The 19,581-nt window shown below is 39.6% G+C and overlaps 1 protein-coding gene across 2 annotated transcripts in view; it reads left to right on the forward strand.

Moving 5' to 3' along the window:
* Window positions 1-19,581, forward strand: part of CTCF (CCCTC-binding factor) — a 47,886-nt gene that overhangs the window by 4,455 nt on the left and 23,850 nt on the right. Inside the window, exon 2 of one of the 2 annotated variants that reach the window (XR_010657729.1) lies at window positions 688-804. The gene's annotated coding sequence lies outside the window, so the exon portion shown is untranslated. Of the gene's footprint in view, window positions 1-687; window positions 805-2,182; window positions 2,234-19,581 lie in introns of those variants that run through there. The other variant, XM_065899487.1, reaches the window with a different exon arrangement.

Here is a 19,581-nt window from a genome sequence, read left to right on the forward strand (position 1 = left end):
TTTTCAAAGGTCAGTAGTGAAAGCTCCCCCCATAGTTATCTTATTACATGAAAAATACAGTCTTTACTTGTGGTTTAAACTAACTTAATCAATAAAACCACTACTTACTGAAGATAAGGAAATAAACTGTTAAAGGAGTATTACTGCATCTGTAAGAATTAATTTTTTGGTAGTTTAACTGTATTTACATTATTTGGTTGCAAGGTCACAATGGGGTGCTATTTTGATAATCAGAAATCTTCAGTTCTTTATATATTTAGCACATGTTTAAAAAAATAAGTAAAGGGGGCTTCCCTGGTGGTGCAGTGGTTGAGAGTCCACCTGCCGATGCAGGGGACACCGGTTCGTGCCCCGGTCCGGGAAGATCCCACATGCCACAGAGCGGCTGGCTCCGTGAGCCATGGCCGCTGAGCCTGCGCGTCCAGAGCCTGTGCACAGCAACGGGAGAAGCCAAAACAGTGAGAGGCCCGCGTACTGTAAAAAATTAAAATTAAAAAAAAAATAAGTGAAGGTTTTATTATTGACTTAATAGACATTTACAGCATGTCAATTAGTAATGTGACATTTTAGCAAGTATATTGTTTCCCAATTTTATTAGTCTTCCTCTTGCCCTCATTTTGCTTTTCATACTGTATCTGCATTTGTGTGTGTTTGGTGTTCATAAAATGATTTGTGCTTCTATTTTAGAATGATCACAGACCTGGGGCCAAAGAACAAGATGCAGTAGTGGACAGATTGCTGACCAGAGGCTTGAGAGCTGAGTTCTGTCTTCCCTGCTCAAACTGACTTTGCAGCCACGGAGAGGTAAATGCTGTTTCCATTTCTTGGTCTTAAAAATAGGAGTAATAAGACCTTCCTGGGGTTGGAGGATTTGCTGGATCATTCTTGGGTATAGGACATACAGGACAGTGGGTGATTGAGGGCATACAAGCTTTATGTTCAGGCAGTACTCCATTTGAAACTCTGCGTGCACTGTTGTATACTAGCTGGGTGACACTGGGCAAATTACTTAAGCTTTCTACTCCTACAGTCCTTATTTGTGAGAATAATACCAGTTAAAGAGACTATTCTCGGAGTTGATGAGAATGTGTATAAAGCATCAAGTACCATTCTGAGTATGTACATCGAAAGACACAAGGATATGGTGGCTGCTTTTCTGTAGAAACCCAAAATACATTCCAAATACACATTTCATTCAACCCAAATATACATTCCAAAATGTATATTTTGACTCTTGGCAAATGACCTCAGAAGTCCAGGGCTTGTGGCAATTTGTAATTTTGATGAGGAACAGATGGAATCCTATTATTGGGGAAGCTGGTATCCTAGATAAAAATTGTCTCACTTAATTTGAGTTAACCTAGCTGATAACCCATGTTTTCTTCATAGTGTTACAGTCATTATAAATAATTTTTTAAAAAACATTTGCAAGGGTCACTTAAAATTTACTTTAGCCTACAATTTCTGCTATGAAATATAATGAACAGTATAGGGAACTTGAAACAGGCCTCTCATAAATGTCAGAGTCTACTGGGCTTTGGGATTTCATTAACAATAAAGTAGGGTTCTAGGTGTGAAAATCATCTCTTCTCAGGCTACCAGGAAGAACATCTTTCTTATCCCCTAAAAAATGTGAAAATAGTTTAATTGCACTTGTGTAATGGCGAAAAGGAGTGTAAAAGTGAGGGTTACAAATGCTGAGATTAGATAAGCTTATATGAATGAATCATCTAAATGACTATTAAGATTTTTCTTACAAGCTGTGCCTGGAAAATAGAGAGGAGGAAGGGAACAGGAGTGAAAGCTTTTCTCTTCTTCAGCTCTGTTTTCCAAGTGGGCAGCTTGGTACCTCGATAGATATGAAGGACAAGATGTATGTGCTAGTATTCTGTCGCTCCAGAAATATCTTGTGCCCTGCAGGTTCTTTTAATGTTGACACACAGTGCATACTAATGAGCTGCTGAAAAGAGAAACAATACTGATTTGAAAAGTTACTGAGAAAACTAGCCTTAAGAGTTTTGGGAATGGGGTTGTAAGAACGTTTTGGTCACTTTTAAGTGTTATGACTAGTTTAATTGTTTAGATCCCTGGTTCTCAAACTGGGATATGAATACCCTTAGGGTACAAAGTGGTATGATTCCGGGGTACTTGAAGCCACAAGATAAACATGACCCATCTTCTTGGAGCTTCAATTGTGCTCACTGAGGGGGCGGTGAGTTAAGTAATTTAACTGGTAAGTAATTACAAATTTTCTTACATTAAAGCAGATGTATATTTTAGGAGAAGAATGTGAACTCTATGACTGTCTAAGATAACACAGGTCTTCAACAAAATAGGGCACGAGTGCTTGGGAGTGGGAAGCCCTATTTGTATAGGTACTATGGTGCAAACATTTGAGAAGCAGTACTTTCGAGCTATGTAACAGCTCTACCATCCAGCTCCTTACTTTGTCCCCTGTAGTATCTACTGTGGACTGTAGAAGTTAAATTGTATTAAATGGAGCTTGTTTGCTTGTATGCATGTTACTACACATGCCCAACATGAACAAGAGCTCTTTGCAGATTGGTAGACAGTTCTAGATGGCTGGACCAAGTCATCAAGACCATTCCAATGATATAAGAATTATAATTTAAAAGAAAAGCAGCAGTAATGAGCAAAATCAGGTCTAAAACTGTAAATTCTATAAAACAGAATTTTGAAAACAAATGTCACATTAACTCAAGCATAATTAACAATTTATACTGGTTTTTGTACCCTCCCCCCACCGCCCCCATTCAGTTTAGTCAGAGTCATAATAAAATGGCTAAATCCTAAGCTATGGACCTTATGACTTCTAAAATAATTATTTGAAAGCATCTATTCTTAACTGTTTTGTGTGTTTTACAATTTCTAAGTATTGTTACTAGAGTATTGCTCTTAATGTAAATGGCACTTAAGAATTACATTTTCTGTATTGATAATGCCTGCTCTTTGAATACAGGTTTTATATTTGAACCTAACTGGTTCTAGATATACTGAAGTGTGACTTTCTCTGAAATGATGTAAATTGGATCAACTCAGATGTGCTCTAAATACCTGCAATATTTATTTATTGAGCACTTGTAATGTGCTCATTCCATCCTTTGAACACTTGCCTTTCTACTTTGTGCCAGGGAGTGCATTAGGTGACTGGGGATTTCAAGATGAGTAAGAAAAGGTTCTTTTTCCTGAGGGTCTTAAGTAGAGTATGGGGTAAGAGATTTATAAATAAGTGTTGTCAGTGCTCTGATAAAACTATGTTCAGGGTGCAGGGAGGATGGTCAGTTACAGAAGTTAGTGAAAGGTGTTGGGAAAGGCTTTCTGGAGGAGAGACCCTGATCTAGGTGTATCAGGAAATACAAAGGAAGCATAAAATTAGATTTTAATCTTACTAGGGCACCAGGGCTTAGCCAGTGTGCAGCTTAATAGCTGTGGCAAGTTCATTAAGGGTTACTTCCTCGTCCCTTCCTTCCCATTTGTAAAATGATACATCTACTGTATTGGAGGCTTATGACAGTTAAATGTAGTATCGTTAGGGGGAAATATATACAGTTGGCCCTTGAACAATGTGGGCTTGAACTGCTTGGTCCACTTATACACAGATTTTTTTTTTCCCCCACAGTAAATACTACGGTACTAGTAAATACTAAGGTGCTACAACCCACAGTTGGCTGAATCCACTAATGAGGGTGTGGTGTATATGGAGGGCTGACTATAAATTAAACTTGGATTTTAAACTACATGGAAGTTCAGCTCTCCCCTAAACCCCATGTTCTTTGAGAGTCAGCTGTGTGTTTGTAACTAACTATAATGTGCTACATAGGGGTAAAGCGATGATCTTTACGCTTTAGCAGTAGTTGGTCATTGTATATATTTTGCATTAAATCGAATAGTGATGACCACCAGAGAGTACAAAAGTTAAGTGAACTTAAGTGGGACTTATCAGGAAGTTAATCAGAAAATATATTGAACAGTAGACAAACGGATAAGTAAACAGGATCAAATCTCATGTTGGAATGATGTTCGACAACCACTAAAAAAAAGCTGATTGGGAAGACTATTAACCAGCAAAATGCTTATGAGAAGTTTTTGTTTTTGTTTTTTAATATAGTACATGGTGGGGGGAGGGGTAGGCAGGGAATTGGATGAAGGTAGTCAAAAGATACAAACTTCCATTTATAAGATACATAAGTACTTATGTATAAGATACATAAGCACTTAGGGTGCTTATATGTGCAAGGTGATAAGTATAATTAACAACTGCTGTATGTTATATATGGAAGTTAAGAGTAAATCCTAAGAGTCTCATCATGGAGAAAAATATTTTTTTCTATTTCTTTAATTTTATATTTGTATGAAATGATGGATGTTCACTAAACTTACTGTGGTAAATATTTCATGATGTATGTAAGTCAAATCATATGCTGTACACCTTGAACTTATTACAATGATATACATCAATTATATCTAAGTAAAACTTGAAGAAAAAAATTAAAATATGGTACAAAAAATTGTTATGGAAGAAAAGTAAAGAAAAACTCAAACAGTAATAACCTGGCATATAGCAAGAGCTTGTTTGAATGAATGAATGCCAAGGAAAAAAAGACTAAATGGATAGGCATCAAAACACTAGTCAGAACAAAATAAACTAGTAGTGTGAGGGTGGTTAGGTTTGGGGTGACTTTTCTTGGTTTTCTGTAGTTTTATAACATAGTTATTTTATAATGCAAATAGGTTTTTTTTCTCAGAATTATCAAAATTTAGGAGTAACAATATTCAACAATAGAGGACTAATTAAATTATAATACACCTATTTACAGATAGTCCTCTGTATCTGCAGATTCAACCAACTGCGATAAAGAGGGACCATTATACTGTGCCATTTTATATATAAGGGACTTGAGCATCCACAGATTTGGGTATCTGGCCAGGGCTGGGAGGTGTCCTGGAGCCAATTCCCTGTGGATACCCAGGGACAACTGTAATAGAATGTCATGCAACCATTTTATTACATCTAGAAATATATTGAAATGGAGAGGGATTTGAGACATGCTACATAAAGAAAGCAGATTATCAAATAGTATGCACAATGTGATTTCGTGTGAGAGTAAATACGTGTATATATGGGGAGGGGACTGGATATAAACCAGCATGTTTATATATAAGTTCGTATTCTTGCTTATCAGAGTTTTCTCCTATTATCTGTATTGTATAATTTTTAAAGGGAAAAAGGAATACAATACAATAGGAAGTAGTACTGAAGCTTTCCAATAAGTATAAAGAAATAATAAAAGTATTTTTGCCTAGTAAAGCTAGGCTCGAGAGCCTTGCAGGAACAGTTGCAAAAGTGCAGGCAGGTAGAGGGCACTGGCAGCCGTGTATCTGCCCAAGTGTTAGAGGGAATTGAGGTTGCAGTGACAATTCTTAAAACTTTCCTTACTTAAATTTGGTCTTAAACTTTTTTTGTATCATTCGAGTAATGTTTAGTTTCATTCTTTGGTAGAGTCTAACAATTGTAGAATTATACTAGAACCTAACGAACCTTTTACTCTTTTCCCTAGAGGTAAACACTATTAATAGTTTGGTGTGTTTCCTTTCGGTTTTTTCCTCCACTTTTGTAAATGGGCATGTACATACGGTACAGTTTTTTAAACAACATGTAGGGCTTCCCTGGTGGCGTAGTGGTTGAGAGTCCACCTGCCGATGCAGGGGACACGGGTTCGTGCCCCGGTCCGGGAAGATCCCACATGCCACGGAGCGGCTAGGCCCGTGAGCCATGGCCACTGAGTCTGTGCGTCTGGAGCCTGTGCTCCGCAACGGGAGAGGCCACAACAGTGAGAGGCCCGCATACCGCAAAAACAACAACAACAACAACAACATGTAATTGTGCAAGTATTCTGTGACTACCACATTCAATACAAGGACATGAGAGGAAATATTTCAAACAGTACAAAATGATAATAGTGAAAAGTAATAACTTCCCCCTGCCTCTTATCCCTCAGTTTTCTTTCCCAGAGGTAATAAATATTACCAATTTTTCATATATCCTTCCAGAGAAAATTCTACATATATATAAACATGTGTTTATGTATCTTTTTTTAAAAAAACACAAATGGTAGCATACTATACACATTGTTCCGGACATTTGAGTTGTTTTCGATCTTTTGCTATTAGAGAAAGATGCTATAATAATTATCCTTCTTGCGTACAGCTCTTTGGGCACATGTACTCGTGTATCTATACGATAAATTCATAGACGTTGAACTGCTTATATATTCCTAGAAGAGAGAGTGGCATGTACAAAGACCCAGAGGCAAGAGAAAAGAAACCTAGGACGTTCTGGATACTGAAAGCAGTGACTAGAGCAGAGTGGATGAGGCTGGATGCAGATCTGCTGATAGGACCTTGAAGGACCCTGTAGGCCCAGTGAAAGGGTTTAGACTTCAGCCTAAGAGTTTTATAGCATGGGAGGTTTCAGAAGGGAAGTCTCCTTGCTGATAATGAATTTATATTTTAGAAATCTGTGGCCACTGTGTAAAAAATGGGGGGTAATGGAGCAAGAGGGAAAGCAGGGAAACTAGTCAGGAGGCCATCGCACTTGGCCAGGCAAGATATAATGTCGGCCTGACTTAAGGTAGGGGATCTCAACAGAATTGCTGTTTGTCTAGTTTTGTTGTATTTTTTGTTTTGTTTTGTTAAACTAAGCTGGAATCCTATCCTGTGTCCTCTTTTGTAACCTTTTTTCATGTTACATGTTATGAACATTTTCCTTGTTAGATACCCTATGTTACCTCAAATTACTGGGAACATACTTCCTTATTGCTAAATGTTAAGCTTTCTAAACTATTCCTTGTTGTTGGCCTTAGCTGTTTGCCTCTAATACTTCATGTCTTCTTATTCCCCATGGTTTGAATTATTTCTAAAATAAGAGTAAATTGACTTTGAATGAAAGCCAAGTTAATTGTAAATTTGAGTGCATAGACTTTAATCTATTCAGAATCCTATCAAGTATATAGCTATAGCTCTAAGCATTTTTCACACTGAAATTAAATCCTGTGTTTCTTATTTTGAAAGAGGTAGGTGATACACTAGCTTACCCAACAAGGAAGGAGGAAATAGAGTCCTAAAATGTCCTAGATGGGTGAGGGCTTTTGAAGAAAAGAGCAGACAGATATCTTGATGCTTTGTGTGCAGTGGGGAGGGCGGGGGCGGGGGCAATTATACCCTGACTTAGAGCAGCCTTTCTAGTTTGAAACATACCCTAATGGAGTGGGGGGGAGAGCCAGTCTGGTAGACTATCTTTTTTTTTTTTTTTTGGCTGCTTTGGGTCTTAGTTGCAGCACGCAGGATCTTCATTGCGGCACTTGGGCTTCTCTCCAGTTGCAGAGCGTGGGCTCAGTAGCGTGGCACATGGGCTTAGTTGCCCCACAGCACGTGGCATCTTAGTTCCCCAACCAGGGATCGAACCCATGTCCCCTGCACTGGAAGGTAGATTCTTTTTTTTTTTTTTTTTTTTTTTTTAAATTAATTTATTTATTTAATTTAATTTTGGCTTGTTGGGTCTTCGTTGCTGCGTATGGGCTTTCTCTAGTTGAGGTGAGCGGGGGCTACACTTCGTTGTGGAGCACGGGCTCTAGGCGTGGGGGCTTCAGTAGTTGTGGCTTGCAGGCTCAGTCGTTGTGGCTTGCAGGCTCAGTAGTTGTGGCGCACAGACTTCGTTGCTCCGCGGCATGTGGGACCTTCCCGGACCAGAGCTCAAACCCATGTCCCCTGCATTGGCAGGTGGATTCTTAACCACTGCACCACTAGGGAAGCCCCCAGCCTACTACTTTTTAGATAAACTCTGGTATTACAAAATTCTGGTATAGCATAGCATAGTCACTGTCACAAATTGTTAAGTGTGTGCAAGGTACTATACATTCACAGAAGTATGGTACAGAACTATAATAATAGAGGACACCCTAATTGTTTTTAGTATTTCTTGTGTTTCTGTTTTATTTGTATCTTACAGCTTTCTACTTCTGTTCAAAATCTTTTTGTTGTAGGTATATGTTGAGACTATAAAATAGTAGTGACTCGGTTTCCTGTTGGGAATAAATTTTATTATATAATACATTTTTTACTTTCCAGCTCCTTGGCGGACAAGGCCTTTGATCCTTCTTTTGTCTTGTCTTTTGAGTATTTGATTAAGCTTTTGTCTGTATTTCTTTTTTTTTTAACATCTTTATTGGAGTATAATTGCTTTACAATGGTGTGTTAGTTTCTGCTTCATAACAAAGTCAATCAGTTATATATATACATATGTTCCCATATCTCTTCCCTCTTGTGTCTCTCTCCCTCCCACCCTCCCTATCCCACCCCTCTAGGTGGTCACAAAGCACAGAGCTGATCTCCCTGTGCTATGTGGCTGCTTCCCACTAGCTGTCTATTTTACGTTTTATATTTCTTTTTTTCCTCTGTTTCCATATTTCTCAGGAGTAACCAAGTTGACAGATTACTTGTTTTTATAACCTAATATTAGTTCAAAGTAGCATTTTGTTTCTTTTATTGTTTAAACTTCTCTGTGTTCCTATGCGTGTATAGCCTTTTTCTGTTTTTCAGGTTTCTTTGTTCTGTTGAACAACACTTTAACTATTATTCATATTTTATGCTATACTGTTTACTCACTAAGGATGTCTCTGTATTTTTTTCATATTAACTGTTTTTTGATCTTTGTTCAAAGGCAGTATGTTGCCACTTATTATTGCTATTACTATGCCTTTAGTACAGACATTGTTTAAGCTGTTGACTTCTGATTTAACCTTGACCTTATAGGAGATCCCATTTACCAAATAAAATGGTCTTGTTTCTACAAAGTAGCCTTCAGGAGTGAGTACTGGGTTATAGAGATCCTGGAGCAGTGGCCACGTGGTCACTGACACACTGCAAAACCATGAATTCACTGCGTTATGTGTGTCCATTTCTCTTTTTCTTTCCCCCTTTTTCCTTTTGTCGTATGTTGAGCTTGTCCATACCATCTAGAGAGATCTTTTGATATTGATGCTACCCACAATAGAGGTGAAATTTTAGAACTTGCTTCTTGAGTCATACATTCCATTGCTTATATGGGAATCATATTAGTTTTGAGGTAGGCTTTTTTTTATTATTATTCCAAATAAATAAATGAAATGATTCTTTGTTGTAAAGAATGAACCAAAAATTCTAATAGTAGAAAACCATGGGTATTTGAGTGGTTTTGATTTATGTCGACTTGCATTTAGGGTGCATAACTGTTGTGTTCTATCAATAGGTCAGTCACTTCAAAGCCATAGTCAGCAGACATTCTATATCAGGATTACCTTGGGACCTTTTGAAATAAGGTCTGTCCCACCCCAGACCTATTGAATCAGAATCTCTGGGATCTGTGCATTTGAAAGCTCACCAGGTGATTTTGACACCAGCCAGGTTTGGGAACCACTGCTCAGGTAGAACCTGCCCCCAATCCATAGATGTACTGTATATTTTACACTGTATGTGTGTAATTTATTCCTTTTTATAACATAATTATTTATTCAAGGTGATACTTGCTGTACATCCCCAACCTTTCTCATATTCTCAGTGATGAAACATTGTAGGAGCACTCTAAAGACAGTCTTAACTCTGAGCTGCTTTCAGGATTATGGGCCTGGAGCAGGGCAAGGAGGGACCTGGTGGTCTCTGACATAGTCCCCCTTGGGAGAACAAGGAGAAATGAGGCATTAGGTTGCTGTATGCCAGCAAAAGTGTCATTCAGGCTGTAGAAAGCAGAGAGGGATAGCTTGTGCCTGGGAGGCAGCCTCCAATCCATACTGTGGCACTAGGATGCTGACTGCCAGAAAGGCTTTGTCTTCTGTTTCACGTCCAATAAGTGAAATAAACAGGGTACCCTTAATGAGGGCCTAGAACATGACCTATGAAACCAGGTCACAATAATAAACAAGGTGGTTTAATGCAGTCCCACTTGAATTTTTTTGCACAAAGTTTATCTAATTCCGTACATATTTAAGTCTTTTCCATTTACTGTTTCCTCTGCTAGAATGTTTCTCTCTACTGTAGTTCGCCTGTCAAGGTCTATTTTATCCTTTAAGATCCACCTTTAGCAATTCCTCTTGTTAAAGGCCTCCTTCACCAGCTTAAGCTATCCTTTTTGCCAGGATGGTGGGAAGTATGTGTTAACCTCTGTTATAGCACACGCTATATAGCTCTTGTTTCTTGTTCTCTTTGTCTCCCTGTCAGCTGAGGAGCTCTCTGAGAACCAAGCCCTATGCAGTTAGGACTTTTTTTTCCAAGTAATTAAAAGGGAAATTAATTTCTGTGTACCCAGCATCAGGTGCCTTTTGATAAAAGAATTATTATTGGTGTAGCACTTCTTATTCTTTGTAGCAAAAGAATTCTTTCACCTCCTATGGTTGTTTCACCATATTGTTGAATTAATATTGTTGCAATTACAAATATTTTATTAGTATGTATGTATTTCCTTATCTCCTAGGTTCAAAGCTCTCCATAAATAGATTTTTTCAAGTAGCTGTTAGAATTATTGTTCTGCTTTGACTGCACCTTTTAATATTAACAAATGGGGAGAAGGGTGGGTTAAAAACTGGGGTGCTCTTAACCTTTTTTACTTAAAAGAGATACAATTTTATTTCCCTTTTAATTACTTCTCCCCCCTCCCCCAAATGCCCCATCTGTTCTTATTAAAGTTAATGGCACACAACAGGGAAGAGAAAGGTGTACATGTGACCGAGTAGGTGAGTGCTACTTCAGATAAAGGCTGCTTCCGCTTCCAGTCACCCTGAAGTAAATGGACGCTAATGTTTTTCTGCTTCTCAGACTGAGTCATCCTTTCCATTCAGCTCCTCCCCATTCTTTATGGTAGTTTGCAACTTTCCTGGTACTCAGTATTAATCAGCATGATACTTTGCTTTGAGTTATCTTAAGCTGTCAGATAAGATGATGATGTATATATTTTCAGAAATAGTAGAATAAAATGGTTATTTTATTTGACTTTTTAAACCTAACTTTTGTTCCAAAAGGGTAAATAATTTTTGTTATTTTTGGCTAGTGTTCTGCATCTAATAAAAGTCAGCTTTTCCTTTCATTCTCAGGAGAAACTGGTTACTTATTTGTAATTCCTTTTTTTTTTCCTTGTCCTAATGACACTTAGTATCCTCTGCAGTCAGAATACTGGACTAGGTTTTTCAGCCTCCTGGCTAAAAACATTCTTCTAATTTAAAGATCTAGAAAAGAGAAAGCTACAAGGTGTCTCCTCTCTCCTCTGCCTTCTAATGATGTCTGATGTTTTGTATTGAGCAGTCTGAAGGCAAGTTGTTAGGTGACCTCCATGTTAGGCTATTTCAGAATTGCTGTGGCCTATGGAATCTCAGTGGGGAGTTGGGGCTGCTGTTTCTTGCCCAAGAGTGTAGACGGTCTTCTGATATGCTCCAGGAAATAAGTTGGGGTTTTAGCTATCTGTTGTCCCTGTAGAGAACAACAATAGTGTATTAAACAAAAAGTTTTGGTGATTTTATGGGCTTCCCTGGTGGCGCAGTGGTTGAGAGTCTGCCTGCCGATGCAGGGGACACGGGTTCGTGCCCCGGTCCGGGAGGATCCCACATGCCGCGGAGCGGCTGGGCCCGTGAGCCATGGCCGCTGAGCCTGCGCGTCCGGAGCCTGTGCTCCGCAATGGGAGAGGCCACAACAGTGAGAGGCCCGCGTACCGCAAAAAAAAAAAAAAAAAAAGTTTTGGTGATTTTATTTATAAAGCAGACTTCTGGAAATTGTCCTTCTCTACTGTCTTATTCTCAATGCACATGTGTTATTCTTAGTACATGTATATTTTATAATAACCAGTGTCCCCAAATGACTAAACTCTGAACTAGTGAGTATGAAAGGTTATTTTGGTTGTTTTCCTTTGAGAAATAACCTGACACATTTGCTGTCTAGCCACATAATCAGGTGATAAATTACTAAGTCTTAACATCTTCAAAAATTAATGTATTCACAATTAGCTTTTATTTTTGTGGCAGGATTTTTGAAATCTTAAACCTGTACTTGTGTTGTTAAGACTTATTTTTTTCTGTTTGAGAAATGACACAAACATAGCAATAAAGGATATAAATTCATATAGTTAAGGTTCCACATAGCATACAAACAAGGTTTTGTTTTTCCATGTTCTCTTCCTGCTTTTGTCATGTGCAGGAACCATTTATACATGTTTCATATGACAGTGACACCAGTATTGAATGTCTGCTGCTTACCTAACACTGTTTTTGTGTTCATTGCTATAGAGTATTCAGAAGTAAAAGGCATAGTTCCTGCCCTTAACGAGCTAATAGTCTATTAGGGGAAAAGACAGATACATAGAACAGTATATTACAGACAAAATAACAAAATGAAACAAATAAATTAGAGTTCAGTCTGCACTGGTCAAGGTTGAGAAGACTTTGAATAGGGGATAACTTGACCTGGAGGGGACAAGACAGTAGGCTCTTGTGTGGGAGATACCCCAAAGGTGAGGTTGGATGGGTCAAAAGGATGGTAACAAATCATACAGAACTCTGGGATTGAAGCCAAAGAGTTCGGAGTTGATTGAGTAACCCTCAATCCTCATGAGTTTTTCTGCCTCATTTCAGGAAGATTTAGTCTGGAAGCAATATGCTGGACAGACTTATAGACTAGCCTGGGAGGCTGTTTTGTTCCTTTTTGGCTCTTTTTCTCTTTCATTCCTGGATTTGATCAGTCACCAGATTCTGTCTACTGGTTGCTACCTTCACTCTGTAGATAATTGGTAGTTTATCAGAGAAGTCATTTTTGTGGGGAAAATTTATCTAAGGTTTGTGATTAGAATTCTAAGAAACAGAAAGGTCATATGTTAAGCTAACATGTGTTCATTGCCTTCTGGGGTGACCTATAAGGGTACAGAGGAGCACAGTAGCCAGGCTCTGCCTGCATTGTTTTATTTAATCTTTATGACAGCCAGTGAAATGGATACGATTATTATCTTTGTTTTGTAGAAAAGGAAACTGAGGCACAGAAGGGTAGCATGTCTCACTCCAGGCCACACTGCTAGTAAGTAGAAGAACCAGAACTGGAATGCAGGTCTCTGGTTGGAAAGCCTAAGCTCTTAATGACTATTCCATTCTGTTTCTCCTCTTGCCCCCCCCCCGCTTTTTTTAGATATGGAACTAGCATTTTCCTCATATAAGGATTATATTAAAACATGATTTTTAATATCTGCATAATATTCTATTTCATGGATGTATCATCATTTACCAAATTTAACTATTCTCCTGTGGTTGTACCTTTAGGTTGTTTATAATTATTCACTCTGATTAATAATGTCCTTATAACCTTCGTGTTCATCTCTGATTATTTCTTTTTTTTTTAATTAATTTATTTTTTTAATATTTATTTTTGGCTGCATTGGGTCTTCGTTGCTACGCACGGGCTTTCTCTAGTTGTAGTGAGCGGGGACTACTCTTCGTTGGCGGTGTGTGAACTTCTCACTTTAGTGGCTTCTCTTGTTGCAGAGGACGGGCTCTAAGCACGCGGGCTTCAGTAGTTGTGGCACGCGGGCTCAGTAGTTGTAGCTTGTGGGCTTTAGAGCGCAGGCTCAGTAGTTGTGGCACATCTTACTTGCTCCGCAACATGTGGGATCTTCCTGGCCAGGGCTCAAACCCGTGTCTCTTGCATTGGCAGGCGGATTCTTAGCCTGAGCCACCAGGGAAGTCCTCTGATTATTTCTGGGCATACAGTCTGAAGTGGAATTACTGGATCACAGTAATTTGAATATTTTAAAAATTCTTGATTCATATCACCAGTTACCTTACTGTTTTTTTGAGTTTTTTTCTTGAAGTATAGTTTACCTCCAACATTATATTAGTTTCAGGTGTGCAACATAGTGATTCGATATTTTTTTAGATTGCACACCACACAAAGTTAATATTTTTTATTCTCTGTAACATTTATTTTGTAACTGGTAGTTTGTACCTCTAGTCCCCTTCACCTTTTTCGCCCACCCTGCCAACTCACCTCCTCTCTGGCAACCACTAGATTGTTCTCTGTATCTGTGAGTTACCTCGCTCATTTCACTGCACCTTGACCAACACTGGGAGTTATCCTTTAAAAGAGCCTTAACAGTTTAATAGAGGTAAAATGCTGTGACATTATTTTAATTTGTATTCCTCTCAATGTTTAGGAGATTTGGTTGTGTTTTTTTTTTTTCTCACTCATCTGCCATTTGTATTTCTTTGAATGATGTACTTGTGTCCTTTTCCCAGCTTTCTCTTTTGGTATTTGTCTTATTCTTATAAAATTTACAATTACTGGGGACTTCCCTGGTGGCACAGTGGTTAAGAATCCGCCTGCCAATACAGGGGACATGGGTTCAAGCCCTGGTCCGGGAAGATCCCACATGCCGCAGAGCAGCTAAGCCTGTGCGCCACAACTACTGAGCCTGCGCTTCATAACCCTCGAACCACAACTGCTGAGCCCAGGCACCACAACTACTGAAGCCCGCCCGCCTAGAGCCCGTGCTCCGCAGCAAGAGAAGCCACCGCAATGAGAAGCCCACGCACTGCAATGAAGAGTAGCCCCAGCTCGTTGAAACTAGAGGAAGCTGGCATACAGCAACAAAGACCCAATGCGGCCAAAAAAAAAAAAAAAAAGTGGGCTTCATTTTTCAGAAATTTTATTGCTATCCTCAATATCTTGTTTATTTTTCAGAGATTTTGAAGATTAAATGAACTAGAAATAATTAACATCTTTACAATGTTTGGCCTTTTGGCCTTTCTGATCATGGATATAGATAGTAGTGTCCCCTATTTAGTGAGGTCTTTTATGCCTCCTGGAAGAGTTTTGTGATCTTCAAATAGGTCTGCAAATTTTGAATTGAGGTTATGTTAAGATTGTTACAACTTTGTATTTCTGTGTTTTTCTGTATTTTCTATTAAATATATATGTGTATACAATTTCAGGTTTATTTATAGCTCATCTTGTTCCACAAAGAATTTGAAGAAATGTATAGAAAATACAAATGGTAAATGATATAAAGTCAGAACCCCAGAAAATACAAATTAGAATAAATTAGAATAAAAGGTTACTACATTAAAAAAAAAAAAAAAGGTTACTACATAGTTTGAGAGGAAAAAGATTTATTAGGGTGTGGCCAGCTAAAGTAATGGTAACATGATCCTGTTACATAGGTCTCACAGTGAAAGAAAAAAATTGCTTAGTTGAAGCAAAGCTTTTCTAAGCATGTAACTCCAAATGAAATTTCTCCCATGTATACTTTAGTGTAAGCCAAGGGCATAATGCCAAAACAAAACTTAGTGAAAGCAAGTTCTGTAGGGGATAAGACCATGTGACCCAAGTATATCCAGCTTTCTGATGGTCTGGCATAATTCTGGGATAAAGCCTAGAATAGGATGCTGAATTCCACAGAGAGGTCAAGTCAGATAAGGACAGAAAAGTCTCCTTTGGATTTACCAGTTAAGGGCCATCGCTGACTTCAGAGCAGTTCAGTAGAGTATTGGGGAACAGAAACCAGACTGGTGAAATGAGGCATGGAAGAGAAGTAAAGGTATAGAGACAGCTAGTGTGGGGTTGAGTGTGGGGGAATACGGAGATGGCAGATGCTAAATTGTCAAGAGGCATTAAGAGGAGTTTTAAGATTAAAAGATTTGAGCAATATAGAGCTGACAGGCAAGAGGGGGAGGGCTGATCCAGCAGGTTCCCCTAGGATGCAGGCCAGGCTGGTGGTGTAGGAGCATGGGCAGACCTCAGGGGCCTTGACCTCGGGGGCCTTTGCGTTAGAGTCTGGGCCTGTGTATCCTCCCACTCAACCAGTCAGCATGTGTTTTTTTCACAGTGAGAGAACAGCAGTGAGCAAGGGCAGGGTGGTGCTCAAATACCAGTTTCCTCTCTTCCAGCTCCCTCACCCCCATGTGCCAGTTTCACTCTGCCTCAGTCTGAGGGAACCTCCTCCTGCCCCATCTTCTACCCATAAGTTGATAGAATGATTTTTTAAAAAGTGTTCCTAAGCTTCAGTTTTTCACCAAGATGGTAGAGAATACAGGAAGGCTCTGGTCTTCAGAGTTCCATTTTTTGTGTGCTACTGCAGCCCAGAAGACTAACCCATTTGCCAAGCTCATTTGGTTGGATTAGGGATTAGAATCTAGGTTTCTTTCTTTTCTTTTTTTTCAAGCCACACCTTGCAGCTTGCGGAATTTTAGTTGCCCCACCAGGGATCAAATCCGGGCCACAGCAGTGAAAGCGCTGAGTCCTAACCACTGGACTGCGAGGAAATTCCCCAGGTTTCTTTATTCCTTATCCAATGCCATTGAGTTGAAGGTGATAGCCAAACACATGAGAGAGATCCTTTAGGCAGTGAAACTGGGTTTGCGCATGTGGATTTGGGTGGAGACAGCTGAAGTAAAACGGCTAGTGAACCGAATGGCTACGGAGAAGAGAACAGAGCCAGAGCCTTGATGTGCTCAGAGCGGCTGGTGGAGGAGCTCTCAGAGACAAGGGAAGCCAAGGGAGAATTCTGAAAGGCTGATGAAGGAAGAGTATGAGTTTCATACTGTTATATGCCAAAGAAACTGAGTTTGAGGATGAGGGGGAGGCCTTTGGGTTGGCTGGTGTGGTTCCTGGTGAATGGTGCTTGTAGACCAAGCACAGGGACCACAGAGGGCTAGACAGGGCAAGGACAGGTTCTTAAGAGCAAAGCCATATACACGATCTCATCTATATTTAAAAATACATATCCATAAGAGGAAAAAAACTCAGAAAACAGCACCAAAGTATACTAGGTGATTATCTCTAGGTATAAGAATTGCGAACAACTTTTTAAAAAAATTTTATATGTGCTTCATTTTTCAGACTTCTATAAATAGACTAATATGCTTTAATAATCTGAAAAAGTTGTGTCCAGATGTTAATGTAAACCCGTTTTTAATGGCGTTGGTCCACAAAAAGAATTGACAAAATCTAGAAAGCATGCCTAACTCAAGCAAGGAGAGAGGCAGAGAACATGAGAGACTCCAGAGGAACTGAGTGGAAAGCAGGAGGCACAGCTGAGTCCATAGAGGGAGGAAAGGGATGGATCAGAACCGCTAATGGGGTGACACAGCTAGGAGAGTACAGTCCCCAGGGAGTGAGGAGAGCGACCTGGTCCAGGCTATTAAGTTTGTTACTGATTCACAGACTCCTTTTCCTTGGTGGAAGTTAAGTAGAAGGGTCCACTGCTGGAAGGGATTTCCAAGTAGTGTATGGGTGAGGCTGGTGGCTTGCTACTTTGTGTCTGATTTTTCTTTGTGAAAATAGAACCTACTGCTTTAAGACCCTGAATAGATGCTGATGTTCATGGACCTTGTGCCATGTGTTTTTTCACAGTGAGAGAACACTCTTGTCAGCTCAACCCCCTGGCAGCACAGTTGGTTTCAATTTGTACCAATTCTTTTTCACCTGGTTTATAATTCCGTAACCTCTTTTAGGTTGTACTTGGTTATTAAAAGCAATTTCTAGTATTTTAAGTTCTCAAATTCATGGCAGAGACAACATGGATTTTTCTGTGTTCTTCAAATTGTTGTGTGCTACAAAATGTCACAGAGCTCAGAGATTATATGTTTTTCTTCCACTTTTTTTTTTTAATTTATTTTGGTTGCGCCAGGTCTTAGTTTTGGCAGGCAGGCTACTTAGTTGAGGCTCTCAGACTCCTTAGTTGTGGCTCACGGGCTCCTGAGTTGTGGCGTGCAAACTCTTAGTTGCAGCATGCATGTGGGATCTAGTTCCCTGACCAGGGATCGAACCCACATCCCCTGCATTGGAAGGCGGATTCTTAACTACTGCGCCACCAGGGAAGTCCCTCTACCGGTTTTATTATTGAGGATATCTAAATAGCCTGGGATTATGTAGTGATTCTGTGGCAGGGCTAGCATTAGCATTTACAGCTTGTGAATTTTTTGTCCTTTGATACTTTTCCAAGACTGTTTCCAAGGTGGATGGGGCTTTTTCTCTGTTCCTAACTCCAACATTGAAGTTATCATCTTTGCTGGGGTACTAATTTCAGACCTTCATGGACTGGAAAATGCTTTTTTAAAAAATGTGAGGGCTTCCCTGGTGGCGCAGTGGTTGAGAGTCCGCCTGCCGATGCAGGGGACACGGGTTCGTGCCCTGGTCCGGGAAGATCCCACATGCCGCGGAGCAGCTGGGCCCGGGAGCCATGGCCGCTGAGCCTGGGAGTCCAGAGCCTATGCTCCGCAACGGGAGAGGCCACAACAGTGAGGGGCCCGCGTACCGCAAAAAAAAAAAATGTGAGAAGAGTAATGATATAAAGTAGTACATCTCAAAGCTTAATATATGACACCACTTAGGGATCTATTAAGTTGCAAATTCTGATTCTGTGGGTCAAGGGTGGAGCCTGAAGTTCTGTGTTTCTAACAAGTTCCAAGGTTAAGCCAACGCTGCTGGTCCTCAGATCATACTTTGAATAACAGAGGTGTAAACTGTGCTGTCCAGTACAGTAGCCCTTAACCACATGTGGCTGTTGAGAACTTACAGTGTGACTAGTTCAGATTGAGGTGTACTGTAAAATATATACCAGATTTCAGAGGCTTATGAAGAAAGAATATACAATATCTCAATTTTTTATATTGATTTCATCTTGAAATGATAATATTTTGGACATACTGGGTTAAATAAAATAGATTACTAAAATTAATTTCACCTGTTTCTTGTTAAGTATGGCTACTAGAAATTTTTATTTACTTTTTAAAATTTGTTTTTATTTTTGGTGGTGTTGGGTCTTTGTTGCTGCTTACAGGCTTTCTCTAGTTGTGTCAAGCAGGGGCTTCTCCATTGTGGTGCGTGAGCTTCTCATTGCAGTGGTTTCTCTTGTTGCAGAGCGCGGGCTTCAGTGGTTGTGGCTCACAGGTTCTAGAGTGCAGGCTCAGTAGTTGTGGTGCATGGGCTTAGTTGCTCCACAGTATGTGGGATCTTCCCGGACCAGGGATTAAACGCGTGTCCCCTGCATTGGCAGGCGGATTCTTAACCACTGTGCTACCAGGGAAGTCCCTGGAAATTTTTTAATGGTATATATGTGGCTCACTTTTGTGGCTTCCATTATATTTCTATTGGATAGTGCCAGTTTAGAACATTCCTGTCCCAAGACAAATCCATCTGAACAGTATTGGTTATATAAAAGTAATTATAGTTAGGATCTTGGCTCAAGTAGTCTTTCGTGATCAGAAATATAAATAAGATCTTATAAAAATGCTAGCACATTGATGCTCAGACAGTTTTTATTTACAGGCAAATTACAAAGCACTTCACAAATGTCCCTTGACCCTCATGTTCTGCAGTAACATTTTGTTATATTTGTCCTTGCTGTTAATGGAACAGATTGTAAGAGATCTTTGCATTGAGCATTGTATCAATAGTATATATACTCTTGGTTGTTGAGAATAAGGGACTAATGAAAGCAGGTAATGGCAGAACAAATCAGGACAACCCAACAACCCACAAGGTTTTCCATTAGCCTTGGTT

The sequence above is a fragment of the Phocoena phocoena genome, chromosome 20 (genome assembly GCF_963924675.1).
Source record: "Phocoena phocoena chromosome 20, mPhoPho1.1, whole genome shotgun sequence".
Classification (NCBI taxonomy): domain Eukaryota; kingdom Metazoa; phylum Chordata; class Mammalia; order Artiodactyla; family Phocoenidae; genus Phocoena; species Phocoena phocoena.